The sequence below is a fragment of the Macrotis lagotis genome, chromosome X, assembly GCF_037893015.1.
Source record: "Macrotis lagotis isolate mMagLag1 chromosome X, bilby.v1.9.chrom.fasta, whole genome shotgun sequence".
NCBI lineage: Eukaryota > Metazoa > Chordata > Mammalia > Peramelemorphia > Peramelidae > Macrotis > Macrotis lagotis.
This window is the reverse complement of record NC_133666.1, coordinates 21921470-21947054: the sequence shown is the minus strand read 5'-3', so window position 1 is coordinate 21947054 and position 25585 is coordinate 21921470. Positions and strand designations below refer to the sequence as shown.

The following is a 25585-nucleotide window of genomic DNA, read 5'->3' as shown; positions in this document are numbered from 1 at the left end:
CTTCTTCTGCACAACTGTCTTTCATGGTCTCTCTCAAATTTATCATAAGGAGTCAATCCAATGTGTCTTCCATGAGTGTTCTTGATATTGTATAAATGCCATTTGGAGCATGCCCACTGATTATTCCTTTTATTATATTATCAGCCCAGAAATTTTACCCTCAAATAAAGAATTCTGCTAAGCTCAAAGCAAAAATTTAAACTTACTTAAAAACTGATTTTTCTTCCTGGACAAAGCAAAGAAAATTATCTTTATAAATAAGTAATATTGACATGGAGGTTCATATATTTAGAATGCAAAGGGTCCAAAGGGATGATCCTCTCTAACTTTTATTGAACAAGAAGTACTCCTTCCTCCACCTACTCATGCAGAATGACATGTACAATACAACTGCCAAATTGTCTTCCATCCTCTGTTTGAAGAACTCCATTGAGGGAAAACCTTATCCTTGAACCACTACTTGAATGAGAAATAGATTTATTTTAGAACAAATGGGATTCTTTTCATTTTAGACAAAATACTCGGTCCTTTCAATCCTTTTGTTATCTCTGTACTATATTATTCTCTTCCACTTACAAATATAGAACTGGCGATTTTTAATACAAAATAATGCAGAGATTTGAATTGCCATAACTTCATTATTTAGTTTTCTTTGACCTTGAAAATACTTATTTTTGCCTTATCAGAAGATCCATGTTCAACAAATTATTTACTTGCATAGATTTTCTTATAAGACATAGATGGAGATGGATATTCACTTTGTGTTCTTTAGATAATTGCATGTGATAAGAATATAACTGAATGGCGTTTAAGAAATTTTCAGAAATTTCTAACATTATTTTCCACTAACTGATGACTCAAATTACTACAGACATTCTAATCATAGACCATTTCTAGATGATTATACAACACTAATATAAATCATTGAAATTAGGACCAGGATTTATTCAATTCAGACTTTTCTACTTCATGTACTTTTAAAAATAGCTTCCTTAATTTCATTGACCAGTTACCCACCAAACTGATGACAAGAAGAGAACAAAGGGAACATTATTCTCCATAATCCTTTTGATTACTCGGACTATGCCTTTCTCTCAGAAAAAGACAATTTTGACTCTCTAGAAAGTTTGTTGTCTCTCTCAAAAAGAGAAGAAAACTTTACTTAATATATAGTCAGAATTGTGGTGATTCTTTTACGTTTAGGTCGCCATTGACTGATTTATATGGATTATCATTCAAATATTTGTTGGAGCAGTGAAGAACAAGTAGACAGTGTCATAGAACATACTACCTTTGAATTGGGAGGGATCTAAAAGGTCATCTCGATCCACCCCTGCTTGAAGAATAAATCCTCTCTACAAAATCATTGGTCAGTTAACTGGTGAAGTGAATAAAGTACCGGCCTTAGAGTCAGGAATACCAGAGTTCAAATCCCGCCTCAGACACTTGACTCCTACTAGCTGAGTGACCTTGGGTAAGTCACTTAACCCTAATTACCTCTCCTCCAGGACCATCTCCAATTGTCCTGATTCATATCTGGCCACTGAACCCAGGTGGCTCTAGAGGAGAAAGTGAGGCTGGTGACTTAGCACAGCCCACCTCCCTCAAATCCAGTTTATGTACTCGTCATGGCATCACCTCCCTGATGTCACAGTCTTCTTTGAGAAGGAAGGACAAGTCACCAAGCATGTATTAAGCATGTGCTCTGTGCTAAGTAGGGGACTCCAAAGAAGGACAAAAGATAGTCCCTGTTCTCAAGGAGTTCCTATAGAACACATTCAACCAACTGCTTACAGAGGCAATATTTATAGGTTATATGAAAGATAATCAACAAATGAAAGGAATTAGCATTGAAGGGGATTAGGAAAGACTTATTGCAGGAGGTGGGATCTTAGCTGGGACTTGAAGGAAGACAGGGAACCTTAGCTTATCAACCTGTTTTCTTTCAACTTGGTGTTAAATCCCTTACTCATCCCACTTGCAGCTTTCTAGCCCTGTGAGTCTGTTTGGACCATTCCTGCAGCCTCTCACTTCCTGTTCCTTTGCCTATTTGAATAGTTTCCTTGTTATTCTATTGAGAAATCTAATGTTACAGCCATTTTTTTTCCTAAAAAGTACTCCAGAAATGACAGAGGTAGAGATACATCTACAAGTTCCTACATTATCTACTCTGTGAATTCAAATATAAAAGTTCCACTTGGCAACTTGGAGAAGCAATTGCCTCATAAGGTGAAAGATGGACAACAAATGTGTGCAGAGTTGTAATCATTCATTGAAAGGATCCTGCTGACATCATAAAGCATGGAAGCACAGCTGAATGAGCCTTTGCAGGGCATGAGAGCCCCAAGAGTGATTTGTAGTCACTTGGTTATCCATTATTAGGTTTGATCTATAGACACAAACACACACACACACACACACACACACACACACACACACACCATCTTCACTACCACCATCACCATGTCACCATGTGCCATTTTCTTGCTGCATTTCTCTTTCCCTTCCACTTAGACACTTTGAATGTTTTGAACAGGCAGGAAAATGGGTGTTTTCTAGTTTGAATGAAGTATAGTGATAATGAAAGAGGGTAGTATTAAGTCATATCTTTCAGCATCTTGCAACACTGGTCCTTTTTATGTGTAAGTTTAAAATATGGTTCTCCCACTTTGATAGAATACTCTAATAAAAAACTTTACAAATATAAAATAGAATAGCATCATTCCATTCAGTTTTAAAATGTTAAACTTGGATTAAAAAATTCAATATCTTGTTTGCATGTAGAATAAAGGAATGCACTGAAATGCTGTAATATTTTAGCTTCTATATACTTTAAAATTTCTGGCTGTAGTACTGCCATATTTAGGCACAGCTAAATGTTCCTCATATGGTGTTTACTCTATGTGCTACTTGCCTCCTATTTAACCATTATTGTTCTTCATTCTCTTGGTTACTGATTGTGCCTTCACTTCCCAGAGTATGTTTTGCCCTCCAAACTCTTCTGAATGGTTACCCATACCTCCCAATGGTGCATGCTCAGGAAAAGGCATCTCATTGCACTCTCTCACATAAAGACTTGTTAAAAATAGATATTTCAGTATTATGGTTCACTATTGTTTCTTCGGGACAAATATGGGAAAAAGGGAAATGAAGGTCAAACAATAACGTTGAAATATCCCAAATGTAGCATTCCAAGACCCCTTTGTTTATAAAGATAAATTATAAACAACAATAAAGATTAAGACAGCTAATGCCACACACTTAGCCACTTTTTCTATGTACATACATATATGTAATTCCCCAGGGAGCCAGACTACACATGCCTATATGAGAGGACCCTATTTGCAACAGAACAGAGGAGCTCCTTTACACATTAATTTACACTATAACTTTTCAGTCGCTTGTCCTAAGTCTTCTTCAGGGTTCTTGGACTCTTTGTTCTCCTTCACTTTTATTATTCCTTTGTCAAGGATTTGGAGTGCCGCTAAGAACACACCTTGAACTGAGGTTGAAGGGAAACTAGAGATTCCAAAAGGTAGAGGGGAGTAATACAAACATTCCTGGAATGGGAGGTAGCTCATACAGTGACATGGAGATGAAAGATGGAAAATCATCTGTCACAATTAGCAGAAAAGACCTGTTGACAGTTGATTGGATGATTCAGAGGAAAGAGAGAGAACAAAGAATCAAAAGCAACTCTTGGTTTTCAAAACCGATTCACTGGAAGGATCCTGATTGACTAGAGAAAATAATGTTGAGGTCACCTTAACAGAAATAAGGACAGGAGGGGTGGATTTGAAGGAAACGATAATAAGCACTTTATTAGACTTGTGGACATTTCAAAAATACCTGCTAAAAAAACTTGTGAACAGATAACTTTTATTTTGAAATTATTGGACCATACAATATAGTTATTTTTGTACCTTTTATCAGAAATTTTCAGTCTTTTTTTGCCAGGATTGAGTTTCACTGTTTTTAATATTTTTTTTTTGCCAGTTCCACTCTTCTAAGTCCCTATGAAAAGCTTCTTTTTTCCCCTTTGTATTTCTGATTACTAATAAGACTTGCCAGATTTGCAAGTGATTGTTCTCATTAATATCCACATATATTAGCTAGGTCTTGGAGTCAGGAGAACTTTAATTCAAATTTGGCCGCAGCATAAATAATAAGTTAATAATTAAGCTAATGCTTTGTGAACCTGCGCAATTCATTTAAACCCAATTGCTCTCCCCTACCCCAAATCCACAGACATTGATTAAACACCTCAGGTTTGCAAAGTACTTTTCCAGATGGTGGTGGAATGCAGACACTGACTGTTCCCATCCTGAATATGACTCAACATGGTATGTGATTTTTTCAACTACAACATTATCAAGATAAAACATTCTACAGATGTTGACAAAGAGAAAAATAAGATTTTTATTCAACAAAATACAAATTAGAGTAACATCAGACTTTTTTTCTAAACAACAAAGGAAAAACATCAAAGTTAGACAAAAAAAAATAAAGTCCCAGGGAAAAAAAGATAGGACCTCAGAATTACCCTGCAAACCTGTCTATATTATTTGAAAGAAGAATTCACTTCAAAGTGAAATAAAGTAAAGAAGACATTTTCATGAAGAAAAAAATCACAACTAAAGAAAAACCACTAAGAGGTAGAGGAGGAAACCTAAATTGTTGAAGTAAATAATATATCTGTATATATTTACACATACATAGGCATATTATTAATACATGTTTTTATATGTTACTATAGAAACTCCCTCTCCTTGTGTAATTCAGTACCTATTCTTAAACCTCTTAGTCTCAGAGAGCTGGCTAAGGCCTGGGAGGTCAAGTGATTTGCCTAGGGTAAAACATCCAGCAAATTACAAAAGTATGATACAGATAAATACATTTGTAGAGATCAATTTAGTCTAACAAATTAGGCATCTTAAATGAGATGATGAAATATATATATGCAAATCTGAAATGGTAGGTAATTAAAACTTTAAATAAACATCTCAAGTGAAGAAACAAGATATGTTGTCAAAAGAATTATCCCCAACAAAAGTACTTGACCCAGACCACTTTATATTAGATTTCTGCTAAAATTTCTAAGACTATGAATAATCTTTAATCTCATAGGTTATTCATAATAAGAGAGAATATTTATATGCTCTTCAATGCCCTTATTTTCAGTAAGTATTTGTTACTTTAAAAACCTGGCAAGAATAAGAGTAAAAAGAAATTGTAGAATAATTTCCCTAATGAATATAGATATAATCATACTAAATTAAATATTAACTAAAATTTTGTATTATTATAATTTTTAAACTTGTTCATCATGAACACCAAGTAGGTTGTATACCAGTTTTATGAGAAGAGTTCAAGATCCGAAAATATACCAAAAAGTCCTCAGAAATAGTACTATTCATTTACGGGGGGAAAGGTTTGAATACATTTATTAAGACAGGAATGGAGGGATTTTTTTGAGCTCTCTAAAAAAACTGTTTAAGCTTGTTGCAATATCATGTGCATTGGAAATGCATTTGAGGTATTCCCACTAAAAACAAGTGCAAAGCAAAGATACCTACTTGTGTTTGATTCGATATTCTAGTACTTGCATTAAGGCAGGGAAAAGATAATAGCTAGTATCAAAATGAGAAATGAAGAGGCCAAAATATTGTTTTTGTTTTTTTAAGGTGAAATGATAGTGTATCTAGAAAATCTATTTGATTTAATCAGAAGGTTAATAGAAACAATAAATTAGTTTAGCAAGATAAGATAAAGATTAACCCACAAAGAATAACTTAATTGCCAAATATAATGGGATTTTTTTCAGGTCTCATACTTCTTAATTTCTCTGTAGCATTTGACCCTGTTGTTCACCATTACCTCCTGGATAGTCTCTGGTCTCTGAGTTTTTGCTCCTTTGATACCTCTGGATTCTCTGCCTACCTATTACTCCTTCTAAGGGTTATCACATATACACTACCATATTTATGGTAACGCTTTTTGTGATGGTAAAAGATTGGAAACAGAGTAGATACCCATCAGTTGGAAAATGACTAAACTAACAGTGGCACATGAATGTAATGGAATACTACTGTGCCACAAGAAATAATGAATGTAATGATTACAGAGAAGTATGGAAATGGCTAGATGAAAAGATGCAGAGTGGATGAAGGAGAGACACACACAGTGACTGTACAGTATAAATTAAAAGAATACAAATCAAAAGTGGATGTTGCAGAATCATAAAGAACAATTATGGCTTGAAAGAAGAGATGTTAAATCTGCAAGTGATCTATATTACATTTATGTTCATTGTATTGAATAGTTATATTGATTTTTTCCCTCTTTTTGCATTAGAAAAAGGACTCGATGATACGGGATGGCACTCTGGGAGGGGTTTGGGAAGAGATACTAGGGAAAACCATGGCGTTATGAACAACATAGGACATCAGTTAAAAACTTATTTTTTTATAATGGGAAGTTATCACCAGGTTCCAGGGTAAAGGTTTTTCTTGGCTATTAAGCAAAATTTATGAATTTCCAGCATCTGGTAACATAATAAAACCCTTGACTTCATCCTGAGGGGGGAGATCCATGCCTTTAATGGTCAGGTATGCTACATTGTCTTTATCATGTAATTGCTACATATGACATGATGTAAGTCAATTCATTTTGGGGGACATAGCTTTTCTTCCTATAAAATGAAGAAGCAATCTGTAAATCCTTTTCCAGTTCTAAATTCTACAACCAAGACCTAATTTATATTTTCTCTCCTAAATTTGTTCTTCTTTCTTACTTCACTGTTTTCCCCTTTGGGATAACCCCATTGACATACAATCTTCAATTTTTGCAACCTTATATTATCTTTGACTTTTTCCTTTTCCTTCCCTCTTATATCCAGTCACTTTCTGATGTTTTGAATGGGTCTTGTATATTTCATTTCTGCTAAATCACATCCATCCATCCCCTCTTTTCAATTCCCGATACCATTACATAGCAATGAAGGTATCAGGTAATTGGAAGAGAATACCGAGTCGAAGACCCCAGGCCTATATCCCATTGTACTTAAGGACTTGGCAGTTGTCATTATTGAACAAAGCTGTTAGTGAATACAGAATGACATAAGTAGCTAAGGAGGGTAAACATTGTTATGATTTTAAAAACAAAAATACTAGTGGAGAAGGTAGAGTCTGAAAACTAGAGACCACTGAGTTTGAATTCTATTCCTGGAAAAATTCCAGAACATATTTAAAAAAATGAGGTATGTGACTGTTCAGCAAGGGATGGATTTGTCACTTAGAGTCAACATGACATCTTCAAGAAGAGGACATGCAATATTAACCTCGTAAATAGATTTTTAAAAGTAGCAAGTTGGGGGGGGGGGGCTATGGGGAAGGGACAGGGAGCCAGGCCCAGGCTGTAGAACAAGAGTGAGTTAAGAATCTAAAAGACATTCAAAACTGTATATTCTCACACCAGAATGCCAGAGACATACTGCATCCATTATTGAAGACCACTCTCCAAGGTACCAGGAAACACATGTGGAAGACCATGGTTAGGCCAGTTATTATCAAGAGGGATTCATCCAGGGCAGTCAAATGAGAAGGGAAGGGTGCGGAAGGGATCACTGGGTTAGGGAAAAGTAGGAACCAACTCATATACCTCTTTGGGTCCAAAGTTCTTTTATCTTCTTCCAACCAAAAGTGGTGGGGGTTCTCCTTATGCCCCCAACCTGCTGCCCTCTTAAAAGTTTTCTTTTTCCTCTGTCTCCCCAAAGCTCCATTTCCCAGCTTTGATGGGGGAACTACATTTCTCTCCGGGTTATTTAGCTGAGTTATTTTATTATTCTGTTAGAAAAGCATAAAGAAGGTAAAGGAGAAATGAATAATTAAAAAAGAGACATTTTTCCCAGTTTACCAGTCGAGTGAATTTAACCAGCTTTTTCTTTTTTTTAAATATTTTATTTGTTTGCCAGTTATATACAATGGTAGTTTCTACCTATCAATTGTGTAAGGTTTTGAATTTTACAATCCCCCCCCACACACAGAAGGCAGTCTGATAATATTTACATTGTTACCATGCTACACATTGATTGAAAATGAATGTGTTAAGAGGGAAATCATATCCTTGATGAGAAAATAAAATATTAGAGATAGAAAAATTATGTGGTATGTAAGTCATTAAGAAAGATTTTATTTTTTATTTACACATTACTAAAATATTCCTGTGTAATAGTAAACATAATCTCCCCTTCCTCACAAAAATATAAAACCTCATGAGAAATAAAGTAAAAGAAAGAGAAAAAGCTGTGCTTCAGTCTGTGTTCTGATACCATCAACTCTGTCTCAAGTGGATCACTTTTTTTTATCATAAATCCATCATAGCAGTTACTTCCACATTTTTCCACACTTGCTGTTGCAGATTGTAATTCCCTCCATCCGTTCTTCCCCACAACCAACTATTATATTTTCTCTCTCCGTTCCCTCTTTCCCTCTTCCAAAATGTAGTGTGGGGCAACCAAGTGATGCACTGGACAGAGCACTGGCTCTGAGGCCAAGAGGCCCCAAGCCCACATCCCACCCCAGAGACCCAGCAACCATGCAGCCCCATGGTCCTGGACCATTCACCCAATCCCAGCACCTTGCAAAGAGTAAAAAATGTATTAATCTGACTATCCTCTCCTATGATCTACCCTCTTCTCTATCACCCACATCCCCCCTTCCCCCTGTCCCTCTTCTCTGCTTTTCCCTCTAGATGTCTATATCCTATTGAGTGTGTATGCTGTTTCCTCTCTGAGCCATTTCCATTGAGAATGAAGGCTCCCCCATTCCCCCTCGCCTTCCCCCCTTCATACCATTGCAAAAGCTACATGAAATATCTTTTACATGAGATATCTTAGCCTAGTCTACCTTTCCTTTCTCTTACTCCCAGTATATTTCCCTTTCACCCATTCACTCCATGTATACAATATATTATATCGTCAAATTCAGCTCTCTCCTGTGGTTCATCAATAAAAGCTCCTTCTACCTGATCTATTAAATGAGAAGGTTCATATGAGTATTATCAGCATCATCTTTCCATGCAGGAATACAAGCAGTTCATCATCATTGAGTCCCTCAAAATTTATCCTTTTCCTCTCTCCACTCTCTGTGCTTCACCTGAGTCTTGCACTCGAAGGTCAAACTTTCTGGTCAGCTTTGGTCGGTTCAACAGGAACAATTGAAATTCCCCTGGTTCATTGAAAGTCTTTCTTTTCCCCAGGAAGATAATGTTCAGTTTTGCTAGATAGTTGATTCTTAGTTGCATTCCAAGCTCTTTTGCCTTCTGGAATATTATATTGCAAGCCATATGAGCCCTTAATACAGTTGCTGCTAAGTCCTGTGTGATCCTAACAGCAGCTCCATGATATTTGAATTGTATCCTTATGGCTGCTTGTAGTATTTTCTCTTTGATTTGGGAGTTCTGGAACTTGGCTATAATATTCGCGGGGGGTTGCTTTTTTATCTTTTTCTGGGGGAGATCATTGGAGTCTCTCAATTTTTATTTTGCTCTCTACTTCGGGGATATCTGGGCAATTTTCTTGTAGGAATTCTTTAAAAATGAGGTCAAGGTTCTTTTCCAGATCATGAATTTCAGGTATCACAATAATTTTTAAATTATCTTTCCTGAATCTGTTTTCCAGATAAGTTGTTTTTGTCAGTGAAATGTTTTTCACTTTCTTCTAACTTTTCATTCTTTTGTTGTTGAGCTATTGTGTCTTGATTTCTCGCAAAGCTTCCTTTAGCTCCATTCTATATCTGAAGGATTTGTTTACCTCAGAGAACTTTCTTATTTCCTTTTCCATCTGGCCAATTCTGCCTTTAAAGCATTATTCTCCTTAATAACTTTTTGAACTATTTTATCCATTTGACCTAAGCTGGTTTTTAACATGTCTTTAGCATAATTTTTGGATCTCCTTGACTAAATTGCTGACTTCACTTTCATATTTTTCCTGCATCTTTCTCATTTCTTTTCCCAATTTTTCTTCTATCTCCCTTACTTGATTTTCAAAATCTTTTCTGAGCTCTGTCGTAGCCTGAGACCAACTTCCATATTTTTTGGAAGTTTTGAATGCAGAAACTTGGACTTTCTCATCTTCAGATTGAGCATTTTGGTCCTCCATGGGACCAAGGTAATTGTCTATAGTCAGTTTCTGTTTTTCTGTTTATTCATTTCCCCAGCCTGTGCCTGGTTTGGGGGTGCTTCCCAAACTTTTGAGTATTATTGTGACTCCCCCACAAGGACTTCAGTGTGTGAGACTCTGACTGCTCTCCTGGTCTGTGAATGACTACAAGCTCAGCCCTCTGCCACAGGACTATGGGGTGTTCCCTCTTCAATGGGGGGAGTTCCCTGTTCTATATGGGGAACCTAGACTGAGACCAGGGTCTGAATGTGGTCAGATCCCCAGAGTCCTTTTCCAGGGACAGAGGAAAGACCTCAGCAGTCTCCCTCCACCCCCTTACCTTTGGTGGGCTGAGCACTCAGGGCGTAGCTGTCTGGCAGCTCCTGCTGGGCAACTCCACCAGCCTGCTTCCATTTCCTGAATCTGGGTTGCTGCGACTGCACTCAGTGCTACAACTGCGCTGAAGACCTGGGCTTCATGCTTGCTCTAGCAGAGATCTCCATGCTGATCTTCCAAGATGTGTTCCCTGTGGTACAGGTCAGGAAACTGTTTCTGTTGCCAAGCCACTGCTCCCAGGCTCCCTGGGGCTGTTCCCCGGAGACTGAACCTACTTTGTTCTGGTGTGGTTGCCCCTCCAACCCTGTGGAACAGTTTTTCTACAATTTTCCAGGTTACCTTGGACTGGAGAATTGCCTCACTGGATCTTTCTGTGGGTTCTGTCTCTTGAAAATTTAGTTACTCATAATTTTAAGGTTTTTGAAATATTTTGGAGAGAACACCTAAGAGAGGTTCTTCTCCTGCCACCATCTTGGCTGTTCCCCTGCCATAAGACACTTTAAAAAAAATTGAAGGTAATAGACTTTGGTCTTTGTTTGAAATCCACAATTCTTTCTCTGTATACAGATGGTATTCTCTGTCACAGGTGCTCTAAAATTGTCCCTGATTATTGCATTGATTGAATGAGCAAGTCCATTATGGTTGATCATCAACCTTAGGTTGCTGTTAGGGTGTATAGTATTCTTCTGGTTCTGCTCATCTCACTCAACCTCGGTTCACGCAAGTCTTTCTAGGCTTCTCTGAATTCCAGTCCTTCCTGGTTTCTAATAGAACAATAGTGTTCCATGACATACATTTACCACAATTTGTTCAGCCATTCCCCAACTGATGGACATTCACTCAATTTCCAATTCTTTGCCACCACAAACAGAGCTGCTATGAATATTTTTGTGCACATTTTTACAATTTTTCGTGATCTCTTCAGGGTATAAACCCAGTAGTTTAATCAGATTTTCCTTCCATTCATTTGTCTGGAGATCAGGGTTCCTTCAGCTGAGGCAACTGAGGTTCAGTAGGTAAGCAGTCTTCATCAAAGGTCTGGATTCTAGTCCCATTACTGATGTACTGGTTGTTTGATCCTAGGTAGGTATTACACCTCTTACTGCCTCTCTGACTATAAATCTCAGTGATATAGAAGGATTCTTGAATCAATGAAATCATCACTCTTGGAGCTCTGTTATTCAAGGTGGAATCCTTTCTTTTCTGGTTTGTTTGATGTTTTGTTTTTTAATTTTTGGCTATATTTTATTCAATTAACAAATATAAATGTTCTCTGTTCCTTTCCCTTCAAAAGAAAAAAAAAGACAAAATCTTTGTAACATATATGCAAAACAAATTCCTACACTGGCCACATCCCAAAATACACCTCATTCTTCATATTGAGGCCATCATCTGGTGGAGAGCATTCTTCATCATTAGTGTGAAACTTCTCTTTTAGCAACAATAGCAACAACAGAAATCCAATTAAGTAAAGTAAAAACAGAGGAATTTTGTGACCATATTTTTCAATAAATCATGCAACACCCTGTCCTGAATGTGACCTAACTGTAGCAAACCTTTAACTAGAGAGAAAGAAGGAGTATAGAGGAGAGGACCCCTCCAGAGTGACCTTTGGGATTTAAATAACCCTTCCATTCTGTTCCTAATTTAAAATCGTACCTTTTCTATCCTACCCTGAGGCTTAGGGAGTTTAGAGACCCGGCTAATAGTTCCCTCTCTTTGCCACAAATGGAGTCAGAGGTCTTCAGGGGTCATCCAATCTGGATCCTTCATTTTACAAAGGACTTAATGTCATTATACTTTTTAATTTTTCTTTTGGCAAGGCAAACAATTTTGAATGACTTGCCCATGGTTACACAAGTAATAAGTGTCAAGCAACTATGGTTGGATTTGAACTCTGGTCCTTCTGATTCCAAAGCTAGTGCTTTCTCTTCTGGGCTACCTAGCTGCTCAGAGGTCTTAATTTTTACTAAGGCCTAGAGATGGAAAATCACCATTCCCCAGGTTGTAGAAAAGTAAGAAAGAGACAAAACTGAGATTTAAAACCAAGTCCTTGAACTCAGATTCATTTCTCTCCTCTACTTCTCTAGCAGATAAACTAAACGTAAAAAGATGATTTTCTGCTGAAGAGCCAGACACTGGGGTCATAGAAATTAGAACTGGGAAGGACCATCAAACTCTGAAAATGCATCTCCCTCCATCCTTAGCAGAGGTGGGGAGCTGTGGGTATGGATCACTGCATATGCTGGCAGACTTGGTCGGTATGTTGGTTATTTTTGTGAACTGCTTTTTTTTTTCCTTTTTAAATTATTTTTTATGAGTCATGGCTTGCTGGATTGGTGGAGTGAGATGGAGAGGAAGGTAAGATAGATTTAGAATGGGAGATTATGTAAAAGCAAAAGATATAAATAAAAGTTTTTTTTTTTAAAAAATATTACCAAGTCTGAGTAAAGCATTTTAGAAAATACCTGATTCTGTCTTTGTAGACAGGGGAGTACCATTAGTTGAAGTTCGGATTAGTTCAGTTTCCAGACCCAAAGAATAATGGTTAATAGTTTGATATCAACATTTATAAAGTATGTAATGGAGAGGTGTTGTCTTGGTTCTGTGCCAACATTTTGATTGAATGTTTGATTGGATGAAACAATAGGGGTATATTCATCAAATTTTCTAGATGTCTCAAAGCTCAGAAACATAGTTAATATGTTGGATGATAGTAAGATCCCAAAAGATATTATTAGATTTAAATATTGGGATGAATCTAATAAGATTAAATTTATTGGGGTTAAAGTTAAAGTTTTATACTGAAGGTCAAAAATATCAACTTTGTGAGTGCATGATGTAGAAGTCTTGGCTAGAAAGTGGTTCATGAGGAAAATTTTGAGCCATTCAAAACACAACTTTACCTGCTGGCTTTTTCCAGTCCAGAGGCAATTCTCTTTGCCTCTCTGAAGCTGTTTTCTTATCTGTATAATGGGAAACAATAATTCAAACTTGTACTACCTACCTGATGTGGTTCTAAGACGGAAAATACACTGCAAACCAGCAAAATGATCTAAAGGTGCATATTTACCTTTTGTCGATCTGAAAAGTAAGCTTCTTGACAATAGGAACCATTACTTTTTTCTTTGCTTTTTTCTCCAGCCCCTAACCCAGTGCGTGTCATCCAGTTAATAAATTTTGTCCAGTTGTATTAAATTGAAGTCATAGTTTTAGTCGACCATCATCGAAAGGGCTAAAGAAACTCTTCCATACCCTATAGAGTCCAATGCAAGATGAAAAATAGGAAGCAGATATCTTGGAAGAGTCCCAAAGAAGCCCACCTAAGAAAAAGAATGATGTGACCATCCCAAACAATCATATTTCTAGAAACATGTTACAAGAAAGGGTATAAGAAGCTTTACTGAAATGAGATAGATTAAATCTTCGTTCCTTTTTCTTTATCTACCAAGGTCATTACTACTTTGTGTAAAGAAGTTATATTGTTCTGAAATGAATTATTCTTCATAAAGCCTTTCTGTTTACTAGAGTACCCTGGGTTCCTGAAGTCATTTGCAAATTGATTGTTTAATGATCCAGTTCATGGCCTTGCTAGGCATGACTAGCCTTATAAATTGTGAAACTAGCAATGAAATTTAAAATTCAGACCCCCCCTTTCATCATGATGTAATTGGTAGGAGCATAGAACACAAAGAAACATGGATCTTTGGAGCTAAAAGCACCAACAGTGTAAGAACCACTTTTGTGATGTTGTGTATGCAGCAACCAATACCACCTAGGCACTAAATGTTGCCACATGCTGTCAAATCTTATACCTGAAGACTTTTGCCCTCTTCCAAGTTCGGTGGAATTGTATGTTTCTTATTTTCATCCAATTTGTATAAATAACACTCTGAGTTTACTAGAGTTTAAGATAAGAGACCATTTAGATAAGCTCCAAATAAACATCAGGCTCATCTGGATGCTTATCAGAAATGAATTTCCAAGCTTAGGCTATTCAAAATTAAATGTCCAATTTTTGTGGAGTATCAGAATATTCTTAAAACTGTTATGAAGCTAACGTACTTTGTAGAGGCACTAAAAATCTACAAATGGAAAAGGGCTGTTGACCTAAAGGTGAATGAGAGCAAATTAACATGTTAATCCACTGCCTCCTGCTTGTTAATATGTCTGGTCTAGGGAAGATTCTCTCCTCACTTTTTCCATTGATTCTATGAAAGCATATGCTCATCACAAATCCCTTTGATTACTTTCAAAGTAGGAATCAGGGGAGGCTAGGTGATGTAGTGGATAAAGCACCGGCCTTGGAGTCAGGAGTACCTGGGTTCAAATCCGGTCTCAGACACTTAATAATTACCTAGCTGTGTGGCCTTGGGCAAGCCACTTAACCCCATTTGCCTTGCAAAAATAAAAAAAGTAGGAATCAGTTATCAAAATCAGGATAAAAAACCACTCCAAAATGAGACTGTACTGAATTTCTTCATCAGTCACAGTCATACAAGCTTAGTCTGTTGCGTTTCCCTCACAAAAGGCTATCTTTCCTGTCCAAAGCACTGTCATTTCAATCCTATTCAACTTATCAGGGGACAGAAATATCAAACTATACCCGTCTATATCTTCTTTATACCATTGAAGTTATGGGTTACTTACAATTTCATACTTGCTATTCCTGATTATTCTCATTTTTCAAGCTTAGGAGATGATGGCCTTCCTCTTATTGGAGATCTTCAAGGAAAGACTAGGTGACCATTTGTTTGAGATACCATTGGGAGGGGGCAATAAAAGGTAAAGAAAAACAATAGAACTGATGGAAAAAATGTAAAGAAAGATAGAGGCCCAGTCTAGATAGTAGCCCATGTACTATTCTGTAAAGGAACCGAGGAAATCCATGAGGCAGAAGTGAGGAAGCAATGGTACTGAATCAGAGGTAGGAGATGGAACACCCTGAATTGGTATGGTTAGTTGGCTAGCATGACTGATTCAGTGCATGAAGCACAGTTAAGACTTCCAGAAATCTAAATGGGAACATATTGTATAGGGTGATGAATGCCAATCTGAGCATTTTTATATCTATACCACAGGTAAAAGGGAGGCACTGATGAACAAGGACATAGCACAGTCCAATCTGCAGCAAGGACAGAAATGGAAAACTGTCCTTGCTCTCAGTGAGCCTACATTGTAGGGGCAATAGGAAGTGAATCCATACATTAGTGCATTCACACTTTATGCGGTGATTGTAGTCCAATGAGAAGAGGCCAGGGAAATGTTAGTGATGCCCAGAAAGCATTGTGACAGCCACTTGTCAGAGCTAAATAACAGCAGAAATGGACCACAGACTTCACTTAGCCAGTTCAAAATTACTTTGCCCCAAGAAAAAATACTTTTTGTACTCTATTAAATGGCCTTTTAAGATTTGAACTTGACATTATCATCAAATCAGTAGATACATTTCAAGAAATAATACCTGATTTTGACCTTTTTTATTGTAGCCACAGCATCATCAGTCTGCTTGATTAACTTGTCAGCTTTCCCCCCTACAGACTGGGAGCCAAACTCTTCCCATCAAAAGCTTTTAAAAAGACTAAAGAGTCTGTGATAAGGTCAGGGTATATCAAGAGAAAAAGCAGAGCAAGACTTGTTGTTTTTTGTAAGTGGAAAATGATTGGAAAGTGATTAGTGACTATCTTACTACCCTTCATTTCTTCATGGCTTTTTTAAATACAGGTAGGACACAGGTTTCTCTGAATACAGACTTTGAAATCAATTTAAGGTACGTTTCTATTTTAAAGTCCCATAAGCCAAGAGTTCTTTATAGAACTGCTGGCTGAGCTGCATTTTGAGAGAAAATTTTATTTAGTAAACAAATGGCATTTATTAAAAATCCTCTGAACTAAGCAGAAACATACACATCTTTTTTCTTCTTCAGATCAACTATACTGGGCCTGATGTCAATCAATAGTGTATATTAAGGATTCTGCATTTGGGGAATAGCATACTAGGCACAATGGCAGGGAAATGGTCTCATACAAAACAGATAGCTCTCTTTAGTCATTTGTGATCCTCCTGGGAACAAAGGACACATTTCTCGGTTGGGTGGGCTGCCTCACTTGGTGTTTGTTATCACTGGAGGTCTCCAAACAGAGTCTCTATATCCACTAATCAGGTTTCTTATGGTAAGGTTTCAGTTGACATATTGGCTGAACTAAATGGTCATTAAGAGTCTTTCCAGTTTCAAATTCTATGATTCTGTGACTTATTATTTAATCCATTTAGTCCATTTTTTTTAATTATCAAAACTCTCCTCTTCTAATATGGATTGACAGTTCCTCTGCAACTTAGAGTCTTCTGGTCATCTGGAGTGCTGAAAGGCTATGTGATTTGCTTGAAGTCCACAACTAGTGAGACACAGGACTTGAACTCAGGATTTCCTAAATCTATTTGCTATTCTAGGCTGCTTCTCCAGAATATACATGAGGCAGCATCAGAGAACTGTTGTAAACGTGCTCTGGTGTAAACAGATGCTAGTTGAAATGGCATATTGATGCTCAGTATTTGCATTTTTGACATTTATTCAAAGGTTAAAGCAGTGTCAGGAAGGGATGAGAATGGAATGGTGTGAATCAAGCGTGTCAATCATGCAAAGGCCACATTCAACATTTTGGTGAGTTTGATTAAAATCTAATTAGAAAGTATTTAATAATGTGAATAAAAATTCAACAGATCATAGGTAATGTGAATATGTGGTTTTCTAAGTCAATATATGGCAATCCTTATGGATAGTTTAGTGGCCCTGTTTCTATCTGAGTTTGACAGCACTAGTCTGAATCATGATCATAGAGGTTGTGGTTCATTAATTTATGAAATCATTCAACAGTCCTTTGCTAAGCAACTGTCAAATGCAAAGCAATGGAGTTGATTGAGGGGGAAAGAAAAAGATAGCAGAGACTTGACCTTTGTTTTCATGAAGCATACTTTATTTTCACATCATGCCACATACTTAGTTCATTAGATTTTTACTGTAAGATCATCAACTTTGAAAACATACATGAGTTTAAAAATTCATGTGGCCTAAGTTCAATTTCTCACTTCAGTCAAATGGCAGTTTTACCCTTTTGCAGCAAACTGCTCATTTCAAAGTTGCCTAAGCCATTTACTTTCCCCATTCTTAACTGATACTAGCATTGAAAAAAGGAAGTAATGAATTAATGAATGAGTGAATCTTATTCTTTGTTAAGGCACAAAACAAACATATTGGGAGATTTGTTACTGAGGGTATTTCTGTCACAGAGAAGTGAATTGGCTAGGACACTCAATGACAGCCATTATAATATTTCTTATCTTCACAGTAAAAATAAAAAGAGAACTCCCTAAACTGACCACACAGCAGAGAAATCACCACTTATGACTGATTTTCAACAATCTTCATCCAAAGGTTTCACCACAAAGCACAGAAATTCTATCATTATTAGAGTATTTTTCTCCCTTTTTCTCTCCTCAGAGATTCTTAATAATCACTGAATGACAAATAGCATGATTATGAAAGAAGTGTATGTAATAGTAGAATTAAGAGAAAAAGATAACTGTTGCAGTGCCTTGATAGAAGTGCCTCACTATCTTTTCAGCTAGAAATAACCTAGTTCCTAAAGGGGGGGGGGGCTGTACGTGATGATAATTATAATATCTGATATTCCCATGGTATTTCAGACTTGTCATATGTTCTTCATATGTTTTCTGATTTGATCCCCTCTGAAAAAAAAATGTAAAACTCCAACAGCTTGAGGATGGGCACTGACTTTGTTCCCATTTACAGAATAGAAATTGGAGGATCACAGAGGGTCACAGAGGTCCAACACAACTATTAAGTTTCTAAAGGAAACAATTAGTATTCAGATCTTTTTAAATTCCTGTCTCCTAGAATCATAGAAATCCCAGCTTGTAACTAACCAAAGATTTTCTACTCCAACAAGAAACTGAGGTGAGAAAGGGGGAAAGACCTTATTATTCCTCCCCCAAATGGCAAAAAGACAACATCAGCAACTTCCAATTCATATAACAAAGTTTCCATTTATTTAAAAATGTATGAGTATTATATATGCTTTCATTAAATGCACCATTGATGAGGGTATTAGAATGGGCATTCGATTATGAAGCATATCTTTACAACATTCAATTGACTGGAAGATATAAAGAATATATGATTCTCTTTTTCAGGGAGGCTAATTTGTTTTAAAATTTAAGGATGTCATCCATTATGATCTTTTCAAATCCTAATCAGCATTTGTGAAAATGGCATCAGATAGTAAAATCTTAAATTGTGTACCAAGTTCTGTATAATTGGTATTAGTAGGAAAAGATCCCTGTGAATGAATGAAACAGTATGATTAGTGGAATTTTTATTTTTAAAACATTTTTATTGCTAGCTCTAAAATCTTCATTTCTAAATATGTATCTCCCTCTTCCATCCTTAGAGAATTATCTCTTGTAACAAATAATGCTCAGGGTCCATCCTACATTTTCCTGAAATCACAAGGGTACTACTGCTGAAATGCATAAGCTGTCTATTGAGGCCCTCATTTCTACCCTGTGTCTAGCCCATCTTTGTTTATTCATTCATCATTCAAATCTCTTCTCCTGTATAATTTCTTATTTATGTGCCATAGTCTGCACATGCCTACCCTGCACCACTCCATTGACCTTTGGATTATCCTCAATTTCAAATCTTGAAAAACTAGTAAATGTCATTCAGCGCTGCTACATCACTGGGAGAATACTGCTGTTGAAAGGTTGCACCTTTATTTTGGGGAGAACCATTTATTTTTGTATATGATGGTTCTTGTCCTTCATTATCAAAGAAGGCCAAAGCAAAATTACTATGTTAAATTCAAGTTAAAATGTGTCCTGCTGTGGCTGATGAGACCATGATTCATATATATATATATATATATGTGTGTGTGTGTGTATGTATGTGTATCTGTGTACCTTTATGTATACATATGCATATGGATTACAAATACCTAGTCATTGGATACCTGGATATATATATATATATATATATATATATATATATATACACATACACACATATATATATGTATATATATGTATATATATATTAGGTATGCATATAAAGATAGAGCCACATATAAACTTAAAGTAGATTAATTTATTTAGTTTTGCCAAACTGATTTTAAAAATAATCTTTAAAAATTATTTATTACAAGGGATACATATTTAGAGAGAGAAGTAGAGATACAGTTAGAAAACAAAATAAAAATTCCAGTGATCAGACTTTTAATTGATCCCTACATATTCTTACCGATTTTTGCTGCTTTATCATCCCATTTGTCCATAGCACCTACCGGATCTAACATTCTCGGTTTGGTATGAGGTTTTCCACCACCTCTGCCTTCCCACCTTTCTGGCTACATGGTCTACTTCTTCACATATCATCCTAAATGTCCTAGCACTGATTTTCCTCCAGGCCGAAAATGCAGCTCCTCATGCTCCTCCTCTTGGTACCTTTGACATCCCTGACTTCTTTTAAGATTCAGTCCAAATGTCACCTTTTGTAGGAGGACTTCTTGTCTGTCTGCCCCCCCCCAGTCATTTAAGCCTTCCTAAGATTATTTTTCTCATATTTAGCATGTATTTTGTTTATGTTGTTCCATAATTTTCATTCATGTCCTATTCTTCATGATGACATTTGGAATTCTATTGGGAGAGACAGTGGAATGGTTTGCCATCTCTCTCCAGCTCATGTTATAGATGAGGAAACTGAGGCAAGCGCAATTATATGATTTGCCCAGGGTTGCATTTAGCCTATTTCCAAGGTTGTTTTGAACTCAAATCTTCATGACTCCAAGCTCAGTGCTGTCTGCATCTACTGCAACATTTTATTATCCCTATTTATTTTGAATTTAATTTTCCAATTTGTTGTCTTCACTATTAGAAACTAACTCTTTGATAGCAGAGAATAGTTTCTTTGTATTCCTAGCCTTTATCAAATTTCCTGGAACATTATAAGTGTTTAATAAATGATTATTTATTAACTGATATTGTTTTAGCAGTCCATTAACAGTCCATCTTCATTCAGATGAAATCATATGTAGCCATCTTATGGAGCCATATGGAGCCCAGTCTTATACTTCTAAAGTTGATTCTTTGAATTCAAGTGTGAGAATTTTTACGTAGTCCTTTTAAATTTTGTTTTCCCCAGTTTGGCCCCATGTTCTCTTCTAGAAAGAATTTTTGGAATCATGGCTCTATTACCCAGTATATTTGAGATGCATTATTTGCACAATGGATAAGGGCATCAGCTATACTCAGAACATGTTTATCATTGACCTGGGGAAAAGCCCAGATCCCTGGGACACTCTTTACTGGATACTTCCTTCCCACTTGACATCAAACTATTAATGGGTTATATTTGGGTTTAGACATTAGACCCGTTAATTAGACTAATTGGACATTAATATCATACACACACACACACACACACATACACACACATCTCGATCTCTGTCTTTCCCATAAGAATATTAGGAAAATGATTTATAGCTAATAATATCCTACAATCTAGGTATATTATATCTACGGCATTTCTCTGATCCACTAATTTAGTAACTCTTGACCAGAGATATAAGAAATGTTAGTTTAGTGTAACCCTTTCCTGGCAAAGCCTCCTTTTCATGATGATGGCTTTCTTTTCTAGATACTCACTAGTCAGGCAGCTAGGTAGTGCAGTGGATAGAGCACTGGCCTTGGAGTCGGGAGTACCTGAGTTCAAATGCAGCCTCAGACACTTGACTCATACTAGCTGTGTGATCTTGGGCAAGTACCTTAACCCTGATTGCCTCTCATCCAGGGCCCTCTCCTGTCATCTTGATCCATATCTGGCCACTGGACCCAGATGACTCTGGAGGAGAAAGTGAAGCTGTAACATAGCATGGCAGCCCCCTCACTCCAATCCAATTCATGTGCTTGTCATGGCATCACCCCCCTGATGTCGTGGTCTTCAAGCATGAAGGACAAGCATTATTGTTATTACTATTATTATTATTATTATTCACAAGTCATTCCTTTAATAATAAGTTCTAGAGTTTTACTAGAAAGAGTTTGGATCTCAATTTCAATAGGAGACGGGTATTGAGTTCTGCTTCAAGCATAGATATTTGCCCTGCTGCCATTTCCTCTGCCTCCGAGGGAGTTTCAGGTCATATTTGGTTCAAGATAATGTTTTGTCACATGTATTTTGTAGCCAGAGCAAATATTTGCCACCTGAGTTGGGATCTCCAAGGAATTGTAAGGAGAAAGAAGGAGTTGAGGTCCATTGTTAGGCCGTACTTTGGCTTTTGCCTGGGACATGGTGGGTTTGGGGGAGGAGATACTGAGTCAGTTCTTTGGCCCTTCACTGAGTTGTTTTGGTTTGTTTGTTTTTCATTGGAGGTAAGGTATGGTGTTTGGTGAGGCATTCAGATTTAAGTGACTTGTCCAGGGCAACAGGACTAATACGTTATCAAGTGTCTAAGACCATATTTGAACTTAGGTCCTCCTGATTCCAGAGATAGGACTCTATCCATTGTGCTACTCACCTGCCCCAGTTCCTTGAGTTTTTGCCTTGTATGTATGCTTGGTGTCCTTCACTGTGAAACAGCTGAAATTATTTTTAAACTCTGGTCCCTAGAGGTTCAAGAATGTGTAAAAATCAGAGAAAATGTCTGGTTCCCCATATTGTTAGGCACCTTTGTAAGTCATTGATGATAACAGGTAGCTCAGAAAGGAGACCCAGTTGAGCTGCAGTTTTAAAAACAAAATATAGTAATTTATGACTGGGTATAATGGCATAGTAGCAGTGATGATCTCCCACTGGGTTCACAGCACTGAACTACCGTCTCCAATTCCTTAACCAGCACTAGAACTTCATAACATCTAAGAAGCAATACTATATTTCCTGGTGGGTTATATATGTCTAGGCACTGCTTTGGATTATGTAGCAATAATGTCATCATTGCTATTAGCAGTATTTTTAAACATTTCTTCACTGAGCTAATTACTCTCGGCTCAGTGTTCTTCCACTCTTTCTGTGCCATCCATGATGAAATACTCTCTTGCTTAATACCAAAGTCTAGTTTATAATGGCATCATAAAAGATGTTAGTGAACCACCAAACCACTCTTAGTGGTGAGGAATGTCACCCTAAACAGCCATGTGAGCAACTGATATAGTGGAGTTGAAACCATTGCCTGGCACATTGATATAGTGAACTGTTTGCAAAATGATGCCACAAAACTGGAGAGTGTCCGAATGAGAAGGTTGTAGACAAAATAGAAAACATACTACAAAGGTGAAGAGGAGGAGAGGGAGACACTGTGGCTTAATTGCCATCCAAAAAAGACAGCTCCTTTTTTTCTACCTTGCCACAGGACTCAGTTGCTTCCATGAACAGAAGGTAGAAATGTCTAACAAGTAACTCCATCCTTGATATATTCCCTCAGTGGACACATGAACAAGAGGCTGAAAGTCCTGGCATTCACAAATGATTGCAAAGGGGAAAATGGGACAAAATAATTTCACCTAGTTTACCCTGGTTGGTGTGGTGGGCAAGGGGGTAAGCGGACAAGTGTTTTTTTTCCTGCCCCTAGCCAGGTGTAATTCTGGAGCCTTCTATGCATTATCAGGAGAATAAAGCCACAGTTTAAAAACTTGATATTTGAGTAGGAGTCTTATTTGGTTCTTTGAGGACTTTAAAGAAGTCATTTTATCCAAGGAAAGCATTTTTCACACCAGGAAGAGAGGGCCCCCTGCACTTTTTCTCTTTTCATGCCAAACAGCCCTGTGATCATTTCTAATCCCTCTAAACCAGTAATCATTTTGAAAGCTTTTTGTGTGAGGAAGGGGGAGTTTGAGTAAGTGGGTAAGGAGATTGCTAGAACCAAAATCTTTCTTAGGAGTTCAAAAAACAACAAAAACAGATATATAAATTGGTAGGTAAATAGGTAGGTAGGTAGATAGGTAGATAGATGTTAGACATACATACATAGATGACAGATAGATAGATGATAGGCACATACATAGATACCTAGATGATAGAGGGATGTATGTAAAGACAGGTGGGTAGATAGGTAGATAGAGAGATAGATACATACATAAATACATAGATAGTTACTTAGAAAGATGATAGATAAACAGATTAAAGGCTGGGTGGACAGACAGGTGGGTAAGTAGTAGATAGATGAATATATCTATTGGGGGAAGAGAGAGGGAGAAGGGTGGAGAGGGAGGGAGGGAGAGAGAGAGAGAGAGAGAGAGAGAGAGAGAGAGAGAGAGAGAGAGAAAGGAGAGAGAAAGGAGAGAGAATAACTCCTAAACTTAAATGCTTTTAACCAGTATAGAAATATAACATTCCCTCTTTGTAAACAAACCTGAGAAAATGAAGATAATCACTCTCCCAAATGCATGCCACTTAAAATGCACTCCCCTATCCATTTTGATCCACATTCACCATTTTTCAACTGCCAAATCAAAAGGTTGGACCTTTTTTCTTTCTCTTCTGCTATTGTATTTATTCAAAGTGAACCAAGAACAAGCCTAGGAAAAGGTAAATTTAACTGACAAAGTGACAGTTGGGCAATGTTATAAAATACTAGACCAATCTCTACCTGTCTTTTCATCAACCCTGATATTTTTTCCCTTGGAATTGCTGAAAGTGACCCAGTGATTTTTTTGTGTAATGGGAGGAGGGAATGATTCTACTCATCATTCTGACACCTGAGAAGGGACAAGCACATTTCTGTTCTATTATTATTATGGGTAAATAATCCCAAGGCCCTCACCTCCTCTTTGTCACTGAATAGTCAGTGTCTTCTCCAAGCACTCATTGAAGTACCAAGAAGCCTCCTTTTATAAGGCAGTTTTGTAACTGACACAGTCTCAAGGTGGACTCCAGGGTCAGTGTCAAACTTCCGTGTTTTTATCACCTACATTGTGAGTGCACTAGGATGGCAATTGGAAAACAGGAATGCTAAGTAACTGAAATTCAAGCTTCATGATTGGGTGAGTTTTTATAATAGATTTTTTTTCAATCCATGAATAACAGTGGGTTATCCTTCCCAAATCTTCTTACTGGTATTTTGTACATAAAGGAAAGTTTTCTTAATGGGGGGGGGGCAGTTACAGAAGTATAACTTTTTACTCCTTAAAAATCTTTCCCCTGATTTTCCTCTTCCTTCAAAATATATTCTCCTTTCTCTTCTCTCTCGCCTCTTTTTTTCACCACCTTCTCATTTCTTCACCTCTAGAAATTTGGTTTCTTTCCTTACCAATTAAATGAAGCCATTCTCTCCAAGGTCATTTGTAATCTTTTTTTATTACTAAATCTAATGAATTCTTCTCTGTCCTCCACTGTTGTACTGCTGTATTCCAAATCCATTATTCTCTCTTCCTCAAAGCTCCTAATTCTTTGGAGAGAGTCTCCATTGTATACTCACTTTTTTTCCTTCTCTGCTCTGTCAGTCTGTGTATGTATGTTTTAGTTTGCATTAAGACTTCTAATTTCCAAATTGAATCAATTCCAATTTTTTTTTATTTTAAAGGTTTTATTTCTCTTTTGAACAGTACAGTACCTGGACCACAGAGTAGGGTAGGGTTTGGTAAGGTGAGTGGGAGCATGGAAGTATTGAAATTTCTCAATGTTAGTTCATGAGATTTTTTTTTTTTACCTTGCGTTGGGTTTCTTTTCTTATTCTCAAGAATAAACTAAAATTATTCTATATCCAGTGAATAATTGCACTTTCTTATGAGTTCTGAAGACTGTCCCCCACATGTGGTATAGAGGAATCATTGTGTGACTTGAAGAGAGACATAATAGAAATCTCTAGCCTCTTCTCCCACCCACATCCCATTCTCCAAGGGAGACTTTAATTTTTGACAGGAGGAAACATAAGAAATTGGCATCAGAATTTTGCCTCCTTTGCTTTCCTTAGAGAGAATGGATACTGGACAAGAATTATGTTGTTCTAAAATATTCATGGCAACCATCTTTGTTGTGGCAAAGAATTGGAAATTGAGTGAATGTCCTTCAAATTGGGCAAT

At 37.0% G+C, this 25585-nt stretch overlaps 1 protein-coding gene across 4 annotated transcripts in view; it reads left to right on the top strand.

The window, feature by feature from the left end:
- TENM1 (teneurin transmembrane protein 1) overlaps nt 1-25585 on the top strand; it is a 1637812-nt gene that overhangs the window by 661261 nt on the left and 950966 nt on the right. The window contains exon 1 of one of the 4 annotated variants that reach the window (XM_074202811.1): nt 17072-17156. The exons of the other annotated variants lie outside the window; for them this stretch is intronic. The gene's annotated coding sequence lies outside the window, so the exon portion shown is untranslated. Of the gene's footprint in view, nt 1-17071; nt 17157-25585 lie in introns of those variants that run through there. 4 annotated transcript variants of the gene reach the window in all.